We start from the raw sequence: 16,618 nt of genomic DNA, 5'->3' as shown, positions 1-16,618 counted from the left end.
TGTGATGGTGAATAATGCTGCTATGAACATTGATGTACAAGTCTCCGTTCATTCCTCAGTTTTCATTTTTTCAGGGTATATTCTAAATAGCGGAATATCTGGGTCATATGGAATTTCTATGATCAGTTTTTTGAGAAAGCGCCAAACTGCCTTCCAGAATGGTTGTACCATTTACAACCCCACCAACAATGTCTAAGAGTTCCTTTCTCACTACATCTTCTCCAACATTTATTACTTGCCGCCATGTTCAAACCTGCAGCCAGAGAATACCAAATGACACAGGGGTTAGATAACTGAAGGAAGATCCTCCTGCCCTCATGAAACTGACCTTTTTAGTTACATGAAATCAGTGTGGAATTACTCTTCTTCCACAAATCAGAGACAGGTAATATCTGAGCATGATATACCTGAACAGGACAGATGAGAGTCTGAAATCAGAGGCCTCTGATTTGTGTAAAGATCATTCCGAGAGCAGAGCCTCAGCTCTATTTTAAAGTCTGAGCATGTGTCTAGAATCTTTATTGAATTTCAAAAACTGCCTTTTCCAACAATAGTTCTCCTAACCTTGGCATTGACCTAACTATATACCCTAAAGGAGACATCTTTTTCTCTGAGGTCTGACAGTTGCAGGACATCACAGTTTATTCCCAGAGGATGTTTTCACTATTGTTAAGCAGGTAAAAGAGGCAATACTCATGCCGAAGGGTCTTGATGCACTACATTAATGAGAAATATTTGCAGCGAACCCCCAGAAACATAAGACTGACAAAAGCAATTTTACAACAGATTAACTAGTGGTAAGGAGCTGCACTGCCAATTCAAAAACACATGGTTCTTTTTTTTAATTATTATTAAATTTTATTAGTTTTAGTGAACATTTACAGAGATTTTGGGTTCTCATTCATTCATTGTTGCACTGTTTTCTCTACCCTTCTCCCCAGTTTGTTCATCTCCCCCGCCCCCAAATGTCTGTTTTAATTGTCCAATTGCCATAGTGCTTGTCAAAGCCAGTTCTGATTAATCTCCTTTGTCAGTGTGTTCTTTGCCATTCCCTATCACTCCTCCCTGAGAGAGACTTCACCCTGATTCATAAAAGGGGATGGCGTATTCTCTTAGCTACTTCCTGCTGAAAAGTGACGCTGTGGGTTTCAGGGTGAAGATCTGCTCTCACTACTCTAAAGGGCCCCTTTGGCAGTAGGAAACACATAGACTATTATGGAGATTGATTTTGGAATTTAGATGCACTGTTATTAATTGTGCTTAGCCGTACGTGTTCATATCCTTGAAGATGTATCATGGAGGTGTTGCAACCAGTAATGTTAATGCTCATCCACGGCTCTTCTGGGAGGATCTAAATCAAAACACATGTTTCTAAACTTGAATTCCCCAGTTGCTGCACAGGAGTTAAAAATGGATAATCTCTTTCTTCGCCCATGTATTACTGCCTCAGAAAACTCACTGGAGGGTCAGCTATGGGTTGATTATGGCTTAATAGCACACAAAAATAACAATAGGATCATCCAGTAATAAATTAAAGGACATGAACACTTAACCAATAATACATCCAGTAATATAATCCCATTATCCCACCTATCCCTACTAAATCCTTGGTTTTAGACAGTTCATCTTCAACAACCTCCCTGTCTTTTAGCCAATAATGATTTTTTTTAGCTTCTAACAGCTTCCCTAATTGTACAAAACTGTTTGCTTCTTTACTGTACAATGGTGCCGAGTGGTAAGTGATACATGACAGAGATGTCAATATCAAGGATTTTTTGATACCCACAGGGAGTGCTCGATACTCCCTGCACTACTCCCCACAAGGATGGGAGTAGGGTGACCACAATAAGATAAATAAGTGAATGCAGCAGTTAGCTAGCAAGCAAAAGAAATTTATTAAAGCAAATATCTCCTCATTAGTATTCTAAGAAGTGCTCAGGCTGGGTTCAGCAGCAAAGACACTGGTAGAAAGACAATTGAAGGCAGGAGGGAGAGAAAGAAATTCTCAGAGAGATCAGACCACCACCCCCTGTCATGAGACGAGGGGAAAAAGCCACTCTCTTTTCTTCCATTCCTGCTCTATCTGCTCAAAGACTTCTGAAATTGACGCTCGCCACTTCCTGTAGGTCCCTCTGTAGGTCTCCTGAGACTGGCCACATCCTTTTTGTTTCCAACAGACTGTACTACTAGCAGGCTCTGATTAATTGAGCTGGTGTCACAGTCGTATTGTCCCATTTCATTCTTTGAGCCAACCAGGTCCACTTAAATTGATTAGATGATGTTAGTCCCTTGCCCTTCACAATCTCTCCACTCAGTCTCTCTTTATTTCTATTTTACTTTGCTGAGTCTGACCCTAACAGTAAGGAGTTGCACTACCAACTCAAAGGCATGTGGTTCAGATCCACTAGCTGCTCTGCAGCAGAAAGATGGGCAATCTTCTCCTGTGTGATTTACTGCCTCCGAAAACCCACTGGAGAGTCAGCTATGAGTCAGGTCTGATCCAACCACATACAACACACAGTGGAGCGGCCAGCTTCTCTCCTAATGTGAGCATCTTCCCTTTCTGGATTATCTGTGGACTTTCAATAAATCTCTTAATATTGTTTTTGCAGAGTGTGAGGTTTCCTCTAGAGCAAAGACATGAAAGTTCATGTGACAAAAATGGAAGCAGTTATTTAGAGCTCTATACTAGATGTTAACAAATACAGGAGGGTGCTATATATGATAATATACGATAAGAGGGAAAGAAGCAAGCTTCATTTCACAAAACCTATAGAAAGCTTAGAAGGTTAAGACATATCTTTCTGAGCTAAATTTAGACAATTGCCAAGTAACCTGTTAAAAGGTCTAAAACTACACAATGTAAATTGAAGATTTATAAAACAGATACGAGTTTATATGCTGAAGTCAACATAGTCTAATCCTAAATAAGAAATTACTTGCTTGATATTCAGGCTTTTTTTCTTTTTAGATAAACTATGGGATTTATCACAATCAAAAGTCTTTCTTTTTCTTAAACAGTAAGACAACACTTACAGGTGTGCAAATGAATGAGGGCTACACAAAGTCCCACCCCTGACTCCCAAATCAACTAATCTCAGGAAGAGAGGAGCATTATACAATCAATCAAATGTGTTCAATGCTTCAGTCAATCATGATTTCGCATTGAGACTCTGATCATAAGTATGAAAAAAGCAGCCTCCCTCATCAAGAGTATAGAATGAAGAAAATAAAAAGCCTTGAACAGGGAATTTCGGGGATTTTTTTTGATTGGCAGTAATGTCCATACATAGGAAATCACCACATTTGTGGGGCAATAGAAACCTTGTATCCTCAGACCCACATTATGTGTTTTTCTTCCCTTAGTTAACTACACCAGTAAATTAATAAACCCACATGTGCAAATGGTACCAGGCAGAGGCTGGAACCCAGGCACCGACAAAGTCAAGAACAGAAAGCCTGTTGTGTGTTCTCTAGCTTAGCATGGAGTAACTAAGTCAGAGAAAAGTTGTGTGGGCAGATGATCTGAAGGACAGAATCGTTCTAGCTCATGAATATCAATCTGACTGTGGGTGGCTGAACATTGGAAAGATGATCTCACCTGTGGAGATCATGATGAGGTAAGAAATGTGAGAAAATGAGAACCAAATCCTTTTCCAGGTGGGAATTAGATTTATGCTAATGTATACCAAGTAGTTAGCAATGGGGGTCAGATTTTCCCATTATGCCCCTTGCTTTAGTGCAGGTAATGGACCAGGACACAATAATTAATTGTTGTTGTTGTTATGTCGAGTCACTTGCGACTCATAGCGACCCTATGTACAAGAGCTCTAAACGCCGTTCTATCCTGTGCCAGCCTAGCCATCTCAAACGCATTCCCACCACACCAGTCACAAAATCGATGCATCTCATCGAAGGTCTTCCTCTCCTTCGCCTCCCCTCCACCCTGCCAAACATGATGTCTCTCTCCAAGGACCAGTCCCTCCTTGCAGCATGGCCAAAGTATGTCAGACGAAGCTTCAGAATCCTTGACTTCAAGGAGCATTCCAGCTTCATTGCCCCAGGACAAACCTGTTTGTTCTCCTAGCCATCTATGGTATATTCAACACTCTTCTCCAGCACAACAACTCAAAGGCATCAATTCTCTATCATCCCTATTCACTGTCCAACTCTGATGCATAGCACATAATTGCAAAGACTATAGCCTGGATTAGGCGCAACTTAGTCTCCAGCCTGATGCCATTGCTCTTCAGTACTCTTGAGAGGTCCCTCAGTGTTGATTGTGGAGCCAAGCAAAAAACTGTTAACTATCTCAATCTCTTCACCAATCCACACTGGTGCTGCCAATCAGTCCAGTGGTGAGAATCTTTGTTTTCTTTCTGTTGAGCTTCAATCCATATAGGAGGCTGCAGTCCTTGACCTTCTGCATCAAGTGCTTCAGGTCCTCCTCAGTTTCAGCAAGCAGGGTTGTATCATCTGCATAACACAGGTTGTTGATGACTCGTCCACCAGTCCTGATGCCACATTCCTCCTCATACAGCCCAGCGGCTCGGATGAACTGTTCTGCATAAAGATTGAAAAGGTATGGAGACAGAATACATCCCTGACGAATCCCCTTCTTGATTTGGAACCATGTAGTGTCTCCTTGCTCTGTTCTGACGACTGCCTCTTGGTCCAAGTATAGGTTTCACATTAGCACAATCAAATGTTCTGGGATTCCCATTCTTCTCAGAGTCAGCCACAGTTTGTTGTGATCCACACAGTCACAAGCCTTTGCATAGTCAATGAAGCACAGATAGATGTTCTTCTGGTATTCTTTGCTTTCTGCCAAGATCCATCTAACATTAGCTTTTACATGCTTCAATTTCTTCAATTAAACAATAAACATAATCAGATCCACTGTAGAGTAAGTTCATTCAGCATAACGTTCTCCAGTCCCTCCCAATTTAGGTAGTAATTTACAAAATCATTGCTCCTGTGTGCTGTGTAGTATTCCATTGTATGAATGTACCACAACTTCTTAGTTCATTTGTTTATAGTTAGACATATGGGCTGTTTCTATGTTCTTGTAACAGTGAATAATGTTTCTATGAACATTGGTGTACAAGTTTCCATTTGAGACTCAGTTCTTATTTTCTTGGGGTATATTCCAAGCAGTGGAATAGTTGGGTCATATGGAATTTCTATGTTCAGCTCTTTGAAGAATCCCCAAATTGCCTTCCAGAGTGGTTGTACCATTTTACAATCTGCTTTTTAGAAGTAGTCAATATAAAAGGTGATGGTGAGACTTTCTGTCTTGTTCTTTGGAAATGTTACCAAGAGGGACAAATCCCTTGAGAAGCAGCTCGTACTTATTAAAGTAGAATGTCAGCAAAAAAGGGGAAAGTCTTCATGGGGATGGATTGGCATAGTGGTTGCAGCAATGGGCTCAGATACAGAAAGGATTGTGAGGATTGCACAGAATGAGACAATACTTTGTTCTGCTTTGCATAGGGCCATTAACAACAGACACTATTGTACTTCCTTGAGTGTTGTTAGGTGCCATTCAGTTGCTTACAACTCATAGCAATACAATGGACAAGAGTTCTGAACCCTGTCCTATCCTGTGCCATCCTCATAATCTCTGCTGCAGTCATTGTGTCAGTCCATCTGGTTGAGGGACTTTCTTTCCTTTGTTGGCCCTTCATCTTTCTAAGACACAGCTCTCCAACCAACATGCCCAAAGTAGGTTAGATGAAGCTTTATCATCTTTGCCTCCAGTGAATTCCCCCTCTTTGAAAGGAAGTAGCAAAAACAACTCACTGAGAGAAATAATCCTTAAGACAAGATCAATAGAGCAGACAATCATGTTAGGATTAAATCTGAGTAATGACCAAACCACAGAGAGCCACAGCATCAGCATAGGCCAGGGTAAGAAAGTTACAAGTTCCCAGGAGTTCAACCTCTTTAAGCCTCTCACACTGGAGCTGAGAGAACAGAACTCTAGTTGTATAAAAAGCAGACCTGTCAGTGACAGAGGCAGTCAAACAGAGGTCACTGTCCACAAACAAACAGGAAAAGACACCTAAACCTAAAGGACTTGGTACGTAAGAGCATCCTCCTGCCTTTTACTAATGTCCTTCTAATTGCCACCTACATTAGTGAGGACACTTCAGCATCCTTCTGCATTTATCTACCATCTTGAGAAGGAGAGAGGTGTGCCACTTGTGGGAAAAGAACCAGCCCTGATAAGATGACTGAATTTTTAATTGATTGAATATTTACCTTTGAGAGGCTGTTTTATCTAGAAGAGTCTTAATTGTCTTTAAGTGACAAATTTCAGTTTTTATTCCAACAGCATACAAAAAAGAATGTGAGATAAAACCAGGGCCATGGGGGTGGAAAGCATTCCCTTTATTGCACTCATCTAAATTGTCCTGTATGCGTACATTTCTCCTCTTCCCCTCCCTTTCATTTTAGACTTTTTCTTACATAAAGCATAAATGTGAAGAACCTTTTACCAATCTATTTTGCAGGAAAGGCCACTCTGTAGAACATGGGATGAAATCCAGCCTGCAGGCAGCAGACGGGCAGGTGAAGCGTATGTGACCTGCATAACTGTATGATAGGAGAGAGCTGGGGTGTGTGAAATGCAGGCCTGCAGAGCCATCGCCTGCTCTGTGTGAGGATTGACAGGGAAGGGACCAAGAAGGAATGCTCTGGTATCCCATGATGAGCCATGACCCGTCCTTCCTAAATCATCCCTGACAATTTTTTAATTTTCTGGACAGGTGGAAAAATAAAGTGAAATTAAGATAAAGGAAATATTTCCATGCCTTCTTCATATATATACACAAAGACTAAGATGGATATCAGAAGAAACTCTGAAATTTACTCTAGAATATAAAGAAGTTAAAGTGAAAAGAAGAAATGATGAGGTAAGGGAGCTGAACAGAAGATTTCAAAGCATGACTAGAGAAGAAAAAACAAAACACTATAATGAAATGAGCAAAAGCCTGTAGTGACATATATATGTATATATGCCTCTTATGGAATATATATATGTATGTGTGTGTCTCTGTGTGTATAAATATATAGATATATATAATCTTGGCACAGCAGTCAGGAAATCAAAAGACAAATTGTATTTGGTAAATTTAGCAACAATGTTAGTCTAGAGACTAAGGTGTGCCTGATGTAGTCCATAGTTTTCACTATAACTTACTATGCTTCAGAGAACTGGAGAATGACAAAGGATGACACAAGAATTGGTGCTTTTGAGTTGTGATGCTGGAGAAGGGTCTAAACATACCATGAACTTCCAAGAAAACAAATGGATCTGTCTTGGAGAGAGTGAAACAAAGTTTCTCCTTGGAGGCTAGGATTTTGAAGCTCCATCTTACATACCTTGGGCACATGGCCAGGAGGGACCCATCCTTGGTGAAGGACATCATGCTCAGAAGGGTGGAGGGACAGCACAGGACAGGAAGACCCCAGATGAGATGGACTGATAGCTCAGGACAAGGCAGACTTCAAAGCTGCTGTACATGAGTTATGAGTGGCAAGTAACTCAATGGCACATAACAACAATACATATAGGCATATATATAGGGGCATATATAGAGGAACATATATAGGCATAGATATCCAATGCAAATATAGGTATATATATTGGCATATATGTATTGGCATATATACACATTGGCATATACATCGGTATATGTATATACATATATACATACATATCTACACATATACATACATATACACATACACATACATATAATTATATATATATATATATGAAGCTGTGCTGCAATATCAAAGGTTCAAGGCCACCAGCCGCTCCACAGGAGAAGGATGGGCAATGTCTTCTTGTGCAATTAACTGCTCTTTAAAACCCACTGGAGGGTCAGCTATGGGACAGTTCACATTCAAAGGTACACAACAACAACATGAGAGAGAGAGAGAGAGAGAGAGGACTCTTTTAATATTTCAAGAGTAATTGGGCATATTGATTTATATGCGTCTAACTTCCTTTTGAATATACAATTATTGTTATAAGCAAGTGTAGATACTTAACAATTTTATCAGTATGCCTCTAGGCATTTTTTAGAAAGTATGTGCGAAGCATTTAAAACTCAATAAATTATAAACGCTTTAGCTTATTTTTGCTTTATACTTTCAACTTAGGAAGGGTATAAAGTGCTCTTGAATTTAAATCTCTTTTTTTTTTTTTGAGACCAAGAGATATTTTATTATGTGAGTTGGTGCGTATTGCTATGTTGGATCTGCGCCGCCCCAAGAGCAGAGGCATGCACTCATAAATCTCACTTTTAACACCAATCAAATTCTTATTTGACTTTGTGAAAATGGATAAGACAGGCATGTAGATTGTTATTTATATTTTGATAATCCCTTCATTAGTTGGATAAAGAATTAGATCTTTACTAATACTGATAAGAAGATTATAAACTATCTTATTAATCCAAAAATACTGATAAATTAAAGGCAGATGTGTCAAGCACAGGTTAACAGAAGGGAGAGTTTTTTGGAAATCCTTTTTCCTGAAGATCTATACCTGCTAAAGATTTACAGACTTGAAAAGTCCGTAGAAGGTTGCTATCAATCCAACAGTGTCACTGAGACAATCCATCTTGGTGAGGGTCTTCCTCTTTTTCACTCATCTTTTCCCCACCTTTGCAGTAGCATGTCTTTTTTTCCAAAAACTGGCCCCTATTGACAACATGTAGACAAGGTTCACCATCATCATCTCTAAGGAGCATTCTGATTGCAATTCCTCCATGACAGACTTGATTGTTCACATTGACTGTAACAATGAGCTCAAGAATATCAGATTATGAGGATAAAGCAGAATAGGTCAAGGTTCAGATCTTTGCTCATAGGATTACTATGAGTCCTCATTGTGGAATGAATGACACTTAGCAACAACAACAAGAGTCCACCTAGGTTTTATTTGTTCATTTTTCCACCCTACACACAGAATCTTGACTGAAATTTCCAAAAGGAATTCCCTCAGTTTAACTAATCACATGTAATAACATCTACAAGTGGGATGGAGTAGTACATTAACAAGGAGCTTCTAGAAATTCAAGCTGGATTCAGAAGAGGCCTTGGTACGAGTAATATCATTGCCAACATCAGATGAATCTTTATAGAAAGCAAAAAATACCAGAAAGATATTTACTTATGTTTTATTGGCTGTGCAAAAGCTTTTAACTGTGTAGATCATAACCAATTACAGGTAACACCGAGAAGAATGAGAATCTCAAAACACTTAATTGTGCTTATCAGAGACCTACACTGAGACCAAGAAACTGTTGTCTTAAAAGGAGGACAAAGTAACAACATAGCATGGTTTAAAATTAGGAAAGATGTGTGTCAGGATTGTATCCTTTCTTCATTCATATTCAATCTGTATGCTGAGCCAACGTAGTCAACAGTCTTGGCACCAGCAGCCAGGAAATTAAAAGGCGCATTGCCATGGGAAAGTCTGCTGTTAGGGACCTCTCCAAAGTACTGAAGAGCAATGGTGTCTCTCTGGAGACTAAGGTGCGCCTGATACAGGCCATGGTCTTCGCAGTCACTTGTTATGTATCAGAGAGTTGGATGGTGACCAAGGAGGATAGAAGGAGAATTGATGCCTTTGAGCTGTGGTGCTAGAGAAGAGTATTGAGAATACCATGGACTGTTAGGAAAACAGAGTTGTCCTGGAAAGGGTTAAACCGGGTGGCTCCTTGGAGGCAAGTATTCTGAGGCTCCATCTAACATACTTTGGACATGTTGTGAGGAGAGACCAGTCCTTGGAGAGGGACATCATGCTTGGGAAGGTGGACGGACAGCGCAGGAGAGGAAGGCCCTCTATGAGGTGGATTGATTCAGTGACTGTGGTAATCGGGATGGGAGTGTCAGAGACAGTGCGATTGGCACAGGACAGAGCGGAATTTAGGGCTGTTGTACATAGGGTCGCTATGAGTCGCAAGCGACTCGATGGCACATAACAACAACAACATGCTGAGCCAAAATAATTAGAGAAGCTAGTCTCTATGAAGAAGCATCAGAACAGGAAGAAAATTCATCAACAACCTGCATTATGAAGATGATACAAATTTGCTTGAAGAAAGGGAAGAAGACTTGCTATAAAAAAACCCCAAAGACTATAGTCTTCAATATAGATTACATCTCAACATCAATTAAAAATCCTCACCACTGGGTCACTGGGCAACATTATAATAGATGGAGAAAAGACTGAAGTTGTTAATAATTTCGTTTTTCTTGGACACATAATCAACAACCAGGGAAATATCAATCAAAAAATCAAAAGAAATGCTGCATTGGGAAAATCTGCTGCCAAAGACCTCTCCAAAGTGCTAAAAAGCAATGACGTTAGTTTATTGCAGACTGAAGTGTGACTGACCCAAGTCATGTGCTTTTCAGTTGCTATCTATGCATCTGAAAGCTGGACAATGAATAAGAATTTTGGAAGAAGAATTGGTGCCTTTGAATTGTTCTGCAGAAGAGTACTGAATAAGCCATAGACTATCAAAAGAACAAACAGATATGTCTCGGCAAAAATGCAGCCAGAGTACTCCTTGGAGGCAATGATGGTAAAACTTCATCTTTCAGGCTTTAGCTATGTCACTCAATGAGGCTAAAAGGGACATCATGCTTAAAAAGATGGCAAAAGAAAAGGAAGACCCCCAATAAGAACAATTAACACAGTGACTTCAGCAGCATGCTGTAGTGTGTCAGAGATGAGGAGGATGGCACAGAATTGAGCAACATTCAGGTTGGCTGTTCATAGACTCGCAATGAGTTGTACTCAATTCAGCAGCACCAAACAATGACAACAGATGGCACCTAACTACAACATCCATAAAGATTTAATAAGTATTTTATTTTAAAAATTGTAAATACAGAGAATGAGTGAGCACATGCATACTACAGTAATGTTAATATTGTTGTTGTTGTTAGGTGCCGTTGAGTCGTAGACAACTCTTAGTGACCCCATGAACGAGAGGCCTGACCACTGTTCACAGTGTTTCTGGAGGCAAGCCATTTCGGAAGTGGATGCCGCTCCTGCCTCCAGGCTTGTTTTAATGGGGAAGCTCCAGCAAACCATGTCCCCCCCATTGAGTAACCATTATCACATTTGGCACATCAGTGTCACAGTGTTCAGTGTTAACATTGTTTAAAATCACTTGTACTTTAAGACAGGGATTCTCTAGATCTCCCTACTCTCCTCCCAAAGCTTGAAGTCAGACATCACATCTAATCCCACAAACATATACAAACTTATGTAAAGATGTGATTTTACTGAAATTGTTCTATGGATAAGTAAAAAAAATAAAGATTCCAACATATTCTTTCAGAAACATTGGAAATTCTCTTCTGCTCTTCATTTACCCCTATATTCTTTTCCCATTTTAGTTGCTTCAAATTCGGCTTCTCTACATCAATGGCCTCTTGTCTATTCCTAGAATTTTCTTCCCTAACATCTCAATTCACCCTCTTGAGATTGAACATTTTAGTTCTTTCTCCAGTTTATTGTTTCACCCATAATCTGCGTCAGCGAGAGCATAAATTTTCCATGAGATGTAACCTCATTAGAATCCAAACAATGCTATTGAATGACAAATGTTTTGCCACTGACAGAAATCTCTCTCCTCATCTGTGGGGCAGTCGTCTGGCCCTAGAATAAGATCCAGTTCCTCCTCACTGGAGAAGCATGAAAATTCCAGAAAACTACACAATACTAATCTGTTTCAACCCTGTCAGTCATCTGGTTCTGTTTCTTCCATAGACTATTTCTGTGTTTTAGTACAGTTTGCATCTTCAATAATGTAACTAGAAAAGAGATGTGATAAACACACTTATGAAAAATCATTTCTTTTTACCAGAGTTTTCAGTACAACCTACATTATTTGACCATTTGTTGTATGCCTAAATCCATAATTGAACATGCTCTACCACAGCTGCATTTCTGTGGCAGTTGTTTTCTTCCCAAGCACCCCATAAAATTCTGACTGCAAGCATTTATTAGCTCTGAAATTTCTCTCAGGTCTGCATAATCTCCTTGGTGACTCTCTGTTTTACTTTTCTGCTTTTCTTTTCCCTTATCTACCATAACTTGTGTCAGTGGAAGAATTTTTATCTCACTTTTGTTTTGCAAGAATTTTTAGATTGCATTCGTAAGAAAAACTGTCTTTCCTAGGTATCAGGCTTAAAAAGGTAGAGGATCTTCAAAAGAGAAAAAGCCCCTGAAGATGGATTGACACAGTGACTGTACTATGTGTTTTAGGGCACTCAGTGCCAACTAACAAAATATATACCAGCATTGATCCGTCTCTAAAAATAATATCTAAGGTTTTACTCTTTAGCTATCCAACAAATTTCCCTACTGGGGTTTGTAGTTGTTTGGTTTCTGTGACCTATTCTTTTCCTCTAGTTGCTTTCTGTTGACATGGCAATGTCTGCCTGTGTCTTTTTCACCATCGTATTTTAGTAACATATAATCTTTATCTTAGGATTCACAGGTTTATAGAAAGAAATTTTGCCTCATTATGGAATACCTCAAAACCCTCAATCATTGTCTTTTTAGATTATTTTTTTAAAGATAATTTGCACTTAGAGTTGATGCTAGAATAGATTGAAACTTGTCTGGACTATGTGATAAGGTGAGTGTTGAATTTAAATGGGGAGCTGTGTGCTTTGTCTCTCCCTATAAGATATGCAAAAGTCCTAACACTGAACACCTGTGAAAATGATCTTAGTTGTGAAAATGACACAGTCTTTGGAGATGTTGTCAGTTAGCATGAGTTTGCACTAAAAAGCATAGTGTATCATAATTCAGTATGAGAGTCCTTACCAAAAGGGAAAAGAAATACACATGAGAACCATGGGGAAGATGGCCATGAGAAGACAGAGGCAGCACTGAAGTGATGCAGCTATAAACCTAGTAGCTCAAGACTTACTAGCAGTCACTAGAACTCAGGAAAGAGGCTTGCCACATATTCTCTCACAGAGCCCTCAGGTGTGGTGAATAAGGCTGGCATCTTGGTTTCAAGCTATCAGCCTCCAGGCAGTAATATTGTCATTGTTGTTGTTGTTTTTATTAACTCTGACTCACAGTAACCCTATGAACAATGGCTCTGAAACTTGCCCTATCCTGAGCCAATTTCACCATCTCCTACACACTTGACTCCACTGCTATGGTCACTGTGACAATCCATCGCATTAAGGATCTTCCTCTCTTGCACTGACTTCCATCTTTCTAAGCATGATGTTTTTCTCCAAGGACTGGCCTTTCCTGAAAACACGCCAAATGTATATGAAAAGAAGTTTCATCCTCCTTGCCTTCAAAGAGAAACCAGGTTTCTCTTTCTCTAAGACAGTACTGTTTGTACTCTTGGCAGTCCATTGGATAGTCAGTACTCTGCCAGAATCACATCTCAAAGGCAGCAGTTCTTCTTCTGTCGTCTTTAGTTACTGTCCAGCTTTCTGAAACATAGCAAACAATTGAAAATATCATGCATTGAATCAGGCACACCTTAGACTATAGACTGAGACTGACAACACCGTTCTAGACAGCATTCTAGATAGCTCCTTCTCTGGAGACTATATCTGAAGAGCAGAGTTTCCCATCGCAGCTCATCTCTTGACTTTCTGACCGATGGTGCCAAGGTTGTTATTTATGGATGAGATCATTAACAACTTTAATCTTTTTAAAATCTAGCAGGATGCTGCCTATTGGCCCAGTGGGTTTTGTTTTCTTAATATTGAGATGAAATCCATATTGAAAGCTTCAGTCCTTGATCATCTTGCAGGAAATGCTTCAAGTACCCTTCACTTTTGGTGAGCAAGATTCTCTCATCTGCATAATGTAAGTTGTTTATACTGCTGCCACACGCTTCTTCATAAAATTTATATTATCAAATTATCTGTTTGATACATAAATTGGAAAGGTAAGGAGAAAGAATGGTACATCTCTGATGCATTCCTTTATTGATTTTGAGCCATGCAGTTCTCCCTTGCTCTGGACAACAGCTTCTTGGTCTATGTACAGGTTTGCCACGAACACAATTAAGTTTCTGGGATTCCTATTCTTCCCAAACTTATCCACAATTTTTTATTATCTACACAGTCAAATGCCTTTGCATAGTCAATAAAACATAAGTAGATATCCTTCTGGTACTCTCTGCTTTCAGTCAAGATCCACCTGACATCAGTAATTACATCTCTATTACCACGGTCTCTTCAAACTCCAGTCAATATTTCTGGCAGTTCTCTGTAGATGTGCTGTTCTAGTCATTTTGCATGATCTTCAGCAAAGATATGGACTGAGAAAATAAAAAGGGAAGGACTCGCCTGGCATTTCTTAAGTTGAGAGGATTAAAGAACAAATTCAAGCCTCAAGCTGCAATATTAAAAGATGCTATGGGGAAAAATCTTGCATTATTCTGGAATCAACAAAAGATGATGGTAGGAATCTGTACCAAAAAGAATTTACTGAAATGAAATCATTTCTGAAGGTAACATATGATCAACAACAAATGGTAACCAAGTAATATGTTCAAACTGTTCTGAAGGCATTGGGAAAAGAACAAGACCCCACGAACTGAAAGACTATCAATTAATATATTTCAACAAACAGATGCAGCCATGGATGTGCTCATTCAACAAGTTTTGCCAAGACACCTGGAGGAAAACTATTAGACAACTGACTGGAAGAGATTCATGTGTATTCCCATTTCCAAAAGATGTGATACAAAAGAATGTAGATATTATTGAGCGGACATTAAGATAATAAGTACTCATTCTTGCAAAGCAACCAGATTATGGGTCTTGTGGCACAGAGGGTAGAGAATTGTACTGTCAATTCAAAAGTGAGACGTTAGAATTCACCAGCTTCTCCATAACAGAAAGATAGGCAGTCTCCTCTCTTGCAATGTACAATTTCTGAGAACATAGTTGAGTATCTGTTGTGAGTCAGTTTCAACTCAATGTTAAAGATATGGGTTGAGTTCTAGAAAATTATTGTCATTATTATGTGCCATCAAATTTATAGGGAGCTCAATTCTATTACACTACTACAACTCATAGTGACCTTTTGAGTAACTGATCTAAACCTTGACCTAATCTGTGCCATCCTTGCTATTCCTGAAACCTCAAAGCCTATTGTGATAGTTATTGTTTTGACCCACCTTTATTATGGTATGTCTCTCTTTTTCTGGCCCTCCACCTTTCCTAGCATGATATTTTTTTTTTTTCAAAGTCCTGGCTACTCCAGGAAACATGTCCAAAGTATATGACACCAAGTTTTAAATCCTTCCTTCTAATTAGAACCTGGTTGTACTTTCTCCATCACCAGCTTGTTTGTTCTTTTGGGTATTCATAGGATATTCAGCACTCTTCTCCAACACCATAATTCAAAAGTAATTATTCTTTTTCTGGCATATTTATATATTGTCTAACTTTCAGACACATAGGAGTTGAAAAGGCCATGACTTGGATGGAGTATACCTCAGCCTCTGAACTGACATCATTGCTCTTTAAAACATTGACGCACTTGTTAACAGCAGATTTTTTCTCAATGCAACAAATCTTTTGATTTCTTTTGCTAATGTATATTAATCTTAAGAACAAGTTGAGGAGATAGATTATTCTATAATTGTTTGACATGTGTCCCTTATAAGACATGTCATCAGTAAATTTTTATTCCCAATCTATGGTTTTCTTTATTCACTCTGTTGTAGAAATTTTTCAGTATGCATAGGGATTTGATTTTTAGAAGGACTAATTTATTTTTTTTTATACTCTTTTGGATGTAGGTTTTTCATTATGTTGGGAAATTTATTCATAATGTAGATTTTAGGGCTTCTGGAGTTGTTCCTAGATTTTCTCTGATGACTTTTAGTCTTTGGTTTTACTCCTACGTTCCTGACCCACCTTGAGTTGGTTTTTTGTTTTGTTTTGTTTTTTGTTGTTGTTGTTATTTTGTTGGGGTTTTTTTAGTTGTTTTTTGTGTATAGCGTGAGATGTGTGTCTGGCTTCAGCTTTCTAAAGATGACTTTCCAATTTTGCCAGCACAATTTTTAAAGAGGTTGTAATTTCCACTTAAATTGTTTTGCCTCCTTGTCAAAGATCACTTGATAGACAGATGGGTTGGTTTCTGGGTTCTCTATTCTATTTTATTGATCTTTGTATCTGTTGCTGTACCAGTACTATGATGTCTTGACCACTATGGTTGTGTAGTAGGAGTTGTAATCAGGCAGTGTGATGCCTTCTACCTTGTTTCTCTTTTTCAGTAGTGATTGGCTTATTCGAGGTCTCTCTCCATTCCATACAAATTGGAACTTGCCTTTTCCATCTCTGTGAAGAATGAAATTCATAACTATAATGAGATTGCATCGAACCTGTACATTGCCTTTGGTTAAATGATCATATTCACAATATTGAGTCTTCCTATCCATGACCATGGTATATTTCTCCATTTCTTTAGGTTTCTTTTTGTTTCTTGTAGTAATGTTTTGGAATTTTCTTTGTATAGGTCTTCTCTAGTTAGATTTGTTCCTACGTATTTCATTTTGTGATTAGCTATTGGAAATGGTTTTCTTTT

The sequence above is a fragment of the Elephantulus edwardii genome, unplaced genomic scaffold (assembly GCF_000299155.1).
Source record: "Elephantulus edwardii isolate Elephantulus edwardi_28Jun2011 unplaced genomic scaffold, EleEdw1.0 scaffold00085, whole genome shotgun sequence".
Classification (NCBI taxonomy): Eukaryota; Metazoa; Chordata; class Mammalia; order Macroscelidea; family Macroscelididae; genus Elephantulus; species Elephantulus edwardii.
The sequence above is the reverse complement of the archived record's forward strand: the minus strand, read 5'-3'. Positions refer to the sequence as shown.